A 10,948-nucleotide genomic window follows, 5' to 3' on the forward strand; every position below is an offset into this window, starting at 1 on the left:
AATGAAATGTTATGATGCCATGAGGGATCTTAGGGACAAAATTGGGGTCTTATAGATGCCCCTATTTAAGGTCATTCTAGCCGGAGAAGGGAAGGTTAAAATCTTCGTCTCGACGAGGTAGAATGGGCTTAAATAATAACAAAGAGACGAATTTTGGTCCCTAAGAGACCTCATGATGCAAATGTATGTATGCAAAATGATAACACTCTGTGGGGATATGTGTCCACAAAGGAGTGAAGAAATCAGGAGGCACTGACAATCCATATGAGTGATACATTCCATGGGTCAAAATCCTGGGGACTCTTATAGGGATAAGAAAGAAATGCGCGAGCAAGGCACGACTCAAAGTTTGGGGAGCAGAATTCCAAAGGGAATAAACCAATGGAAAGACTCGAGCTGACTCGAAGACGCCCGTATTAGGGAATATGCCAATACCGCGAAACTATCCACAACGGATACTTCGGATAGAAATCCGGACGAAAACAATCCACTAAGGGATCTTTCTGGGGATGTCTAAAAAGACTCTCTTGGGGAAGCAGCGAGATGAGGTGTTACCGGTTACTGGGTAACAAGCTCAATGAGACATGTGATCTGAACACCGACATAAGGGTCAGAGATACAACATGCTCGGGAAGACTGAATATCTAAGACCGGTATAAGGGTGAGAGATATCAATCAAGCAAATCATCTGAGGAAGACCTAGAAGGTATATTTCAACTCAGGGAAATCTGACTCCACAGGGGACAAAAGTCATAATAGAGAGCAGAAAGGAAGGGACACCAGGGATGCTGGTTACTGGGCATATAATAGGTGACCAACCAAGGCGTGAATTGGGGAATATTCCCAAGAAACTCATCATCCGAAAGAGGGCTAAAAGCAAACTCGATTATAGGATGGATACTCGACTCCGCAAAGGAGAAACGAATCTTACTCGATTGGGGAAGAACAAAAGGCTTCGACCAAAGAGTGCATGAGATATGTTATCTATTACCGTCAGAACGTAGATAATATACTCGCATGGAAGATTATCCACAACCGGTTATTGGGTTAATAAAGGACAAATCGACCGAAGAGAAAGGCATCGGGATACCGAAACTAGGTATATAATGATGACCAATCCAGGGGAGAAACAATCGTCATCAACAACAAAGGGTAGACGAGAGATGACTCGCTGGGGATAAATCGTGTAAACAAGGCAATTATCCAGGCAAAAGAGGGAATATCAACACCGAATATTGGGTAACGATAACCACCAAGGAGGGGATCACACCTACCGGATACTGGGTAGGAAACCATGGAAAAGTAACCGTCATCGACTAGGATGAGCAAGAAGGTTACCTCTGTAAAGGGGAGAAAATAGGGTTTACAACTACCGATATCAGGGTAGAAAACCACAGGCTCCACTGGGGATAGGATGAATAGTTACTGGTTACTGAGCAATTATTCATTTATACCAGGGGGAAACACAAGAAACAGTCACAAGAGGCCAATCTAGGATTAAACCAAAGAGGCGAATTGAATCAAGACTCGTCCTAATAAGGATATAACTCAATAGGGGAACCCATCCCAATATATGTGTTGGGAAGAAGCGAAAACAACCGTCGTCCACGAGTGTCGCATTACGCGAAAAACCGGCGGGAAAACGAAACAACAGAGCCGCCACCGTGCGTTATTTATCCCAAAAGAGGGAAAGGAAACGCTCGAATTAAACCTGGAGAAGACATGGTCTCGCGACAAGAGAAAGATGGGATCGGGAGTCGGTTATGCGAAGGGAAGGTATTAGCACCCCTACGCATCCGTCGTACTCGACGGGATCCACGCTCAGAAAGAATAGAAGAAAGGTTGCTAAATAACTGCTCAAAAACTGCACAAAACTGGACTAAAACACAGATGAAAGACGGAAGAAACAGACTCGGCAGGATGTCGCATCCCGGGCCTACGTAGTTTGTCAGAGACAAACATCAGAGTTAACGTAATTCGGGGACAGGGGAAATGTGCTCGCTAGGATGTCGCATCCTATGCATACGTATCTTCTCTAACCAGAGAAGAATCAGAGCACTCGTAGCTCGGCTAACACACGCCAAACAAAACCACACAGGAAACCGACTGCCAATCGCTGAACTTACGTCAGACTCCACACAAACAGGAAGAAGAAGGGTCTCGATTGCAACTAGGGCAAGAGAAAGGGAAGGTCTCAATCGCATCGAGGGCGAGAGAAAAGAATTAGTGTTAGTTGTCAGTCAAACTCGACAAGACATCGCATCTCGTGCCTACGTATCTCATCTGGACATGAGAATCAGAGTTGTCGTAGTTCGGCTAAACTATTCTTGTTGGTTTGTGTTTTTTAAGTGGACAACGTCACTACGCAATCTACCGGATGCTCGACCTTTGGAGACTTACTCGCCTGTAGTAGAAGGAGTTGACGTATCCTTAAGAGGGGATAATGTTTGTTTGTGTTTTAGGAAAGCTCAAGCAAGAAAGGAAGTCATATACGAAGGAACCGTGCTACCTTAATTGACATGCAAACGAGACTACGCGGAGTCTAGCAAACCTAGAGGATAACATCACACCACACAAACACATACAGCATGAAGTAAACACACCAACAAGGGGCTCAAATATCAAGGTTGGGCTTTAGTCAAGGGGTCATGTCAACCTCGACAAACAAGCCAACTGGAAAAGGGTGTTGTTAGCTCTTAACCCTAACATTGAGAGTTAGGGTGAAGCAAATGAAATAGGAATGAGGGGTGTGCCTCATAGCTCTTATCCCTGGCCTGGGAGAGCTTGAATCAAATAGAAAGTGTGGGAGTTCAGAATGTAGGAACTCTTCTCCACAGATGACTGACACTACAAGAGTTTGGGTTTTTATTCACAATGCATCAACACATGGTGTGAGCAAGAGGAATGACACACTGAGTAGCAGGGGATGGATTACACATCCCTTTTATCTGCCAATTGCCTCTTAAGAGGACTTTACCTGCTTGGCACAACATTAAACATCCACAAACATTGCCTCTTAAGGAGGGCTTCATACAGGTGCCTACCAATAACAGTAGGTCTTCCAGACTACATGAAGATCAAGGAATTATACCTCAGTGGTATGCAAACCACAAGCAATGCCAAGCAAGTTCAAATGAACTTAAAGCAACTTAGGTACCTGTGGAAACAGCTAAACCAATCAGTACACAGTTCAGACAATCAGACAACAGTCAATATCAGACAAACAACCCAATATGCAACACATAAACCATAAGCACAAGTGAATTGTTCTAAAAGCCTACAAAACAAGCAAGTGTTAGCCAACAACAACCAATAATCAAGCTCAAATGAAGGCGCAACATCAATCATGGAGATGCACACTTGAACCTGAAATCACAACTCAGATGGTAAGTAACAAACCACTAGGTCAAAGCCTAGGGTCAAAAGAGGATCAAAAATCCAAAACAGAACCTCAAACTCAACACAAAGCATGTTTAGTTACTCAAGAACAAGTCCTAAAAAGGACCAAATCATAATCAGTAAGAAAGTCCATTTCATGTGCAAGATAAATCAAAGACCAATTCAAGGCATCCAAATGATCATCATGAGTGAAAATTCTCAATCAAAACAGAAATGATTCAAATAATTCTGGAAAAATTCATGAGCAATTAAGACATCCACAACATCCATCACATAAAAAATCAGAAACATTGGAGATCATTTGGCATGGAAATCACATTGTACAAGTTGGACAATCAAAGGTGTGACACAAATTGTCACACCAAGTTAACACAAGTGTAAAACAGAATTTGAAAATGGGAAAAATGTCAAACCAAAACAAAATGTCCATCAATGTGTCTAGAATCAACATGCAAAATTTCACATTCATTGGATTAAAATCAAGCATTTCACAAAGAGATAAGCAAGGCAAGGTCATAATTAGACATATGATCAATCAACCTAGCACCAACAGAAATCCAGCCATGCACAATTTTGGAAATCATGATCATTAAAAACTAGACATCTCAAGGATCATTATGCAAAAAACCAGGTATTTTTTGGATCAATTTTCAAATTATTATGCATTTTCTAAGTTGGAAAAAAATTAAAAAAAGAAGTAAAGCACATAGCATGGAATAAGGAGGGAAAATGAATAAAATAAGTGAACATTTGAAATTGGTTGGCGCTGAGGATCGAAGTATGTTGAGTTTTGAAGTGAGGCGCGCGTTTCATTATGAAACACAGTCATTTCATTAAACGACGTGGAGGTCAGTGTACAAGTGACGCAAGTCAACGCAACGTGAGCCAATGAAAATGACGTGTGGACGCATGTGTGGACCAATATGTGATAAACCCTAGGCCAGCAAGGAAGAAACGCAGGAAACTGTTGCCAATTGAAAAACCGTGGCCAATGCATGAACTTCATCTTCTTCATGAGGAAGAAGATGAAGATTGAAGAACATTCAAACACGTTTCCAGAAATTTTTTCCAGAAAATCAAAATAGATACATCATTCGAATCCTTGTTTCATGTACATTAAAGATCAAACAACCAAACATGCTAAAACCTCATAACAAGCTTGAATCGAAGAAAATCAAAATTGACACCAAAACTTCAAACACACATATCTTCGTGAATAATGCACCATTTCACTCAATTTTTATATCAGAATCATCACCAAGCAAAGATCTACACAAATATCATAATGAATTCAAGAATAATTGAGATCGAAACTTGACCTCTTGAAGAATAGCAAGTGGAAACTCGTGCTACAAGGCTCAACAATGGTCCAAAACTCTTCTACAATGCTTGTTGAGATGATTAATGGAGAGATTGAAGCTCAAACACGCACGAATCCAGTAGAATTTGAAAATTCCATTAATGCTTCAAGCTTCATGTATGGTCAAAACTGGCACGAATTCCTCCAAATCCACGTCCAATCTTCCTCAGAAACACTTCATGATCATGATTCCAACCAGAGAAATGGTCTTTGTGTGAAGAAATTGGAAGTTCTTGGTGAGAGAAAAATTTGAGTGATTTCAAGATCTAGATCTGAAAACTGTTGTTAATCCCAAATGCAGTTGCAATTATCCTTATATATGCTTGGTTAATGATCCTGAAAGTGAGCTTAAGCTAAAACTAAATGAGATTAACAAGTTACAAGGTGTATGCATCAATTGGTATTTTCACTCCATGCAAGAGATGGCCACGTGAACAGTACCCAAAGTTGGCCCAAATCCACTTAAAAATAGCCCATGCACACTTTGGAATTGGTATTTCATGCATATGATCACCCAAATTGATTTTATTAATTTTCCTTCAAAAACTTCATGAATGAGCATATGATCATGCAAAGGAATTTCATGCCATGTAATGATATATTTGGAAAGTGCATGTTATGAGAAGCAAAGTGCAAAAAGAACCACCAAATTTAGAGCCTTGGTTCAAAAGATATGGCCATTTGAATTTTCAAGCACCCTTTGCCATGATTTGATCATATCTCCTCAACCACATATCATAAATCCATGATCTTGGACTTTTTGGAAATGGGAGAGAAAGATCTTCAACTTACATGTTGGACAAAATTTCATTTGAAGCTTCTTTGATGTTGGAAAGTTGAGTTGAAGTTGGTCCAAAACTTGCTATTTTTGGAAACTTGAAAATTACAGGTCATTTTCCATTTTTGGAAACTTTTGATCTGACTTCAAAATCTTCAAGGTAGATGTTTGACATGAAGAGTAAACCTCTTTTAGACATGAATGAAGTGTCTCAATCCATTTCTCCATCTCCTAGCCCTCAGTTGACTTGCAGTTGACTTTTATGGGCCTCAGATGACCTGGTCATGCACTGTGGACTTTGAGCCTTCAACACTTGGCCAACTTGCATCAAAATGAACCTTGATTCACATAAACTCTCTAGAACAACCATATGGCCTTCACCTCATGGAAAAACCCTAGCTCTCTTGCACAGTTGAATCTCCTGACCAGTTTTGACTGATGAAATGCAAGGTACTATGCAATGTTAAATGCAATGCTAATGACCTAAAAATGAAATGAATGTACAAATGGGAGGTGCCAATTTGAGGTGCTACACCGAGGATAGAACTCAGTGGGGAATGCGAAAGGAAAGATAAACACTTTCTGCTTAAGGGGCCGACTCTCTATATTGAGGGATCAGACACCGACACCTGCTTGGGAAAAGTATTACCCACTAGCAGAGGGATAACAAACAAAGATATATGGCAAACAATGCAATATGAATATCCAAATGTTCGAAAATCGTATGCACACATGCGTGGTTTATGTACGATAAATGCTGACTAACAAACATTTCTGACACAAACATGCTTCATAGGAATAAGGACACAAACATCCGGTACTACCCCTCAAGAGGGAAAACCAAAATCACCAGAGAGCGATCGATCTGCCGGAGATCAGAGATACCATAAAATCTCTGCAGGGGAGGAATCAATAGTCAACCCGGCTGGGGACATGAGTTACAATGAGACCACATCCACCACCTGAGTAGCTCTATTAGGGAGTCTATCCGATGGATAAAGGGATTATGGGGACCAACCACCAAAAATAGAATCTTCCAGAGAGGATACATCTGCTGAGGAGGAAAGATCACTGCTCTGCTGAAGGGCAGGGAGGTGAATAACCTCAACAAGCATTGTACTTGGTGGGATAAACCACAACAATATTCTGGAGGAAGAGGATACAGTCATGCCAGGAATATGAACAAATGTCTTACCACTGTTGGAGATCATACTACCCTTGGGAGAGCACTGAGGATCTCTTAAGTATCCTTTCATCTTTGTGAATGTTCACTTTGTTTTTTTTAAACAATTTATGAAAAATTTGTTTGTTTATAACAATGATATTTTCTTAATTAAAACATGCAAAATATTTGTTGAATAGAAACAAATAAGAGTGAAAATAATTGGATAACATGCTCAAATTTATTTGATGGAATGGTAGTCTGCAAATGGCAAGACTCCATAGATCTTTACAAATTTGAAATTGGTGATATATATTGGAAAAGGGCTACATTGAACATAATGACCATTTCTCCACCAATTCTGAATTTGATGTATTCGAAGCTTCGGTTGATGACGAATGAACAAGAATCTCTGACGGATGATAATTGTAGAACAAAGTCTTGTCAGGATGTAGTTACTTGCCAAATACCTAATTTTTGCCTAGATTTCCCCAGGATGAGGTACTCAATCTAGCGGGATACAAATATTTATTTTTTCATGTCTCTAACTTTTGCCTGGACCGCCCTTTCGGGTTTTCAATCCACCGAGACGCTCAGGACGAGTGAAATCCTCCCCATCCATAGTTGTAAGTATCAAAGCACCGCCTGAAAAGGCTCTCTTAACAACATATGGACCTTCAAAATTTGGAGTCCACTTGCCCCTGGAATCGGGCGTGAAAGACAAGACTTTCTTGAGCACAAGGTCACCTTCTTGGAACACGCGAGGCTTGACCTTCTTATCAAAAGCTTTCTTCATCCTCTGCTGATATAACTGACCATGGCACATGGCGGTCAATCTCTTCTCTTCAATCAAATTCAGCTGATCATACCTGGTCTGACACCATTCAGCCTCAGTCAACTTGGCTTCCATCAAGACTCTCATTGACGGGATCTCCACCTCTACTGGGAGTACAACTTCCATGCCATAAACAAGAGAGAAAGGGGTTGCCCCTGTTGAAGTGCAGACAGATGTACGATATCCATGCAAAGCAAAAGGCAGCATTTCATGCCAATCTTTGTACGTAACAACCATCTTCTGGATAATTTTCTTGATATTCTTGTTAGCAGCTTCAACAGCCTCATTCATCTTGGGTCTGTAAGGAGAAGAATTATGATGTGCTATCTTGAACTCACTACACAGTTCTTTCATCATCTTGTTGTTCAAGTTAGATCCATTATCAGTAATGATCTTATCTGGTACACCATATCGGCATATGAGTTGATTCTTGATAAACTTCACGACCACCTGCCTGGTCACATTTGCATATGACGCGACTTCAACCCACTTGGTGAAGTAATCAATTGCTACGAGAATAAATCTGTGTCCGTTAGACGCTTTCGACTTTATCATGCCAATCATGTCGATTCCCCACATGGAGAAAGGCCATGGTGATGAAATCACATTTAGAAGTGTCGGAGGAATATGAATCTTATCCGCGTAAATCTGACACTTGTGGCATTTCTTCACATATTTGCAGCAGTCAGACTCCATCGTCAGCCAATAGTAGCCTGCTCTCAACATCTTTCTAGCCATGGCATGCCCATTGGAATGAGTACCAAATGAACCTTCATGAACTTCAGTCATCAACAGGTCTTCTTCGTGTCTATCCACGCATCTGAGCAGAGCCATGTAAAAATTTCTCTTATAAAGCACATCGCCATTGAGGTAGAAACTGCCTGCCAATCTCCTCAAAGTCTTCCTATTTTTCACAGATGCCCCAGGAGGGTAAATCTGGCTCTAAAGGAAACACTTAATGTCATAATACCATGGTTTATCATCTTTCACTTCTTCTACTGCAAATACATGAGCTGGTCTGTCTAAACGCATCACAGTGATATTGGGAACTTCATTCCACAGCTTTACCACAATCATTGAAGCCAGCGTAGCAAGAGCATCTGCCATCCGATTCTCATCTCGAGGAATATGGTGAAAGTCAACCTCAGTAAAGAACGTTGAAATCCTCCTCGCATAATCTCTATATGGAATGAGGCCAAGCTGATTCGTTTCCCATTCACCTTTAATCTGATTAACAGCAAGGGCTGAATCACCATAAACATCAAGATGCTTGATCCTGAGGTCAATGCATTCCTCCAATCCCATAATACAAGCCTCATACTCAGCCATATTATTCGTGCATTTGAAAGTTAGCCTTGCTGTAAAAGGAATATGTGCGCCCTGAAGGGTGATAATCACTGCCCCAATACCATTTCCATACTGATTTACAGCGCCATCAAATACCATACTCCATCTGGAACCAGGCTCTGGCCCTTCATCGAGTGTAGGCTCATCATAATCTTTTACTTTCAAATACAAAATGTCCTCATTCGGGAAGTCATACTGAACTGACTGATAATCCTCAATCGGCTGGTGTGCCAAGTGGTCAGCCAAGATACTACCTTTGATAGCTTTCTGAGCTCGATACTCAATATCATACTCAGACAACAACATCTGCCAACGGGAAATCCTCCCAGTTAAACCAGGCTTCTCAAATATATACTTGATTGGATCCATTCTGGATATCAACCAAGTCATATGATTTATCATATACTGGCGTAAACGCTTAGCAGCCAAAGCCAAAGCACAACATGTTTTCTCAAGCATTGAGTATCGAGACTCACAATCAGTGAACTTCTTACTTAAGTAGTATATAGCATACTCTTTCTTCCCTGATTCATCTTACTGACCAAGGACACAACCCATTGAATCTTCAAGAACAGTCAGATACATGATCAATGGTCTTCCTTCCACAGGCGGAGACAGAATCAGAGGCTCAGACAGATACTCTTTAATACTGTCGAAAGCTTTCTGCCAATCCTCGGTCCAATCATGAGACTGATCTTTTTGGAGGAGCTTGAATATCGACGCACATGTGGCAGTCATGTGGGATATAAATCTGGAAATATAATTCAAGCGGCCAAGAAAACCTTGGACTTGCTTCTCAGTTTTGGGCGCAGGCATCTCTTGTATTGCTTTGACCTTTGCAGGATCAACCTCAATACCTCTTTCACTAACAATAAAGCCCAATAACTTGCCGGAACGGACTCCAAATGTACACTTGTTCGGATTCAAACGAAGCTTATATTTTCTCAAATGCTGGAAAAGCTTCAACAGGTGCTCTACATGTTCAACTTCCGTTCTTGACTTTGCAATCATGTCATCAACATATACCTCAATCTCCTTGTGCATCATATCATGAAACAAGGTAGTCATAGCTCGTTGATACGTGGCTCCGGCGTTCTTCAAACCGAAGGGCATCACTCGATAACAGGATATTCCCCAAGGTGTGATGAATGTTGTCTTCTCCATATCCTCGGGTGCCATCTTAATCTGATTATATCCGGAAAATCCATCCATAAATGAGAAGACTTTGAATTTAGCTGTATTATCTACCAACATATCAATATGTGGTAGAGGGAAATCATCTTTCAGACTAGCTTTATTCAAGTCTCTATAGTCCACACATATCTGGACTTTTCCGTCTTTCTTAGGCACGGGCACAATATTGGCCACCCATTGAGGATATGTAGAAGTCACCAGAAACCCCGCATCAATTTTCTTCTGAACTTCCTCTTTGATCTTCACTGCCATATCAGGATGAGTTCTTCTGAGCTTCTGCTTCACAGGCACGCACTCAGGCTTTAAAGGCAGGAAATGTTGCACAATATCAGTATCTAGACCAGGCATGTCTTCATATGACCAGGCGAAGATATCAACATATTCTTGCAGCAATTCAATCAACCCCTTCTTAACAGATTCTTCCAGGAGTGCCCCAATCTTCACCTCTCGCACGCAATTTTCAGACCCCAAGTTGACTGTTTCCAGATTCTCAAGATGTGGCTGAATGATCTTCTCTTCATGCTCAAGTAGCCGGGTGATCTCATTAGGAATCTCTTCAACATCATCTTCCTCTGCGTCAAATACAGGGAATTCAAAATTGGGAGATGGTGTCGGGTCATTATGTTCAATGGTTTGATCAACCTGCATAATGATTTTGAATATGAAAAGCTTTTAGAAAACAAACAAGGCAAATCATTATGCAGATGAAAAGATTGATTTTATTTTATTTTTTAGGGTTTTATGTGATCACCAATTTCATGCAAAAAGCAAAAAGGGAAAATAATTTGGAAAAACAAACATTTAACATGAATTTATTGAATGAAAATATCATTGTATTTATGTTGCCAACAATGTCATCACTCCTCCTTTTGG

The sequence above is a fragment of the Lathyrus oleraceus genome, chromosome 6 (assembly GCF_024323335.1).
Source record: "Lathyrus oleraceus cultivar Zhongwan6 chromosome 6, CAAS_Psat_ZW6_1.0, whole genome shotgun sequence".
NCBI lineage: Eukaryota > Viridiplantae > Streptophyta > Magnoliopsida > Fabales > Fabaceae > Lathyrus > Lathyrus oleraceus.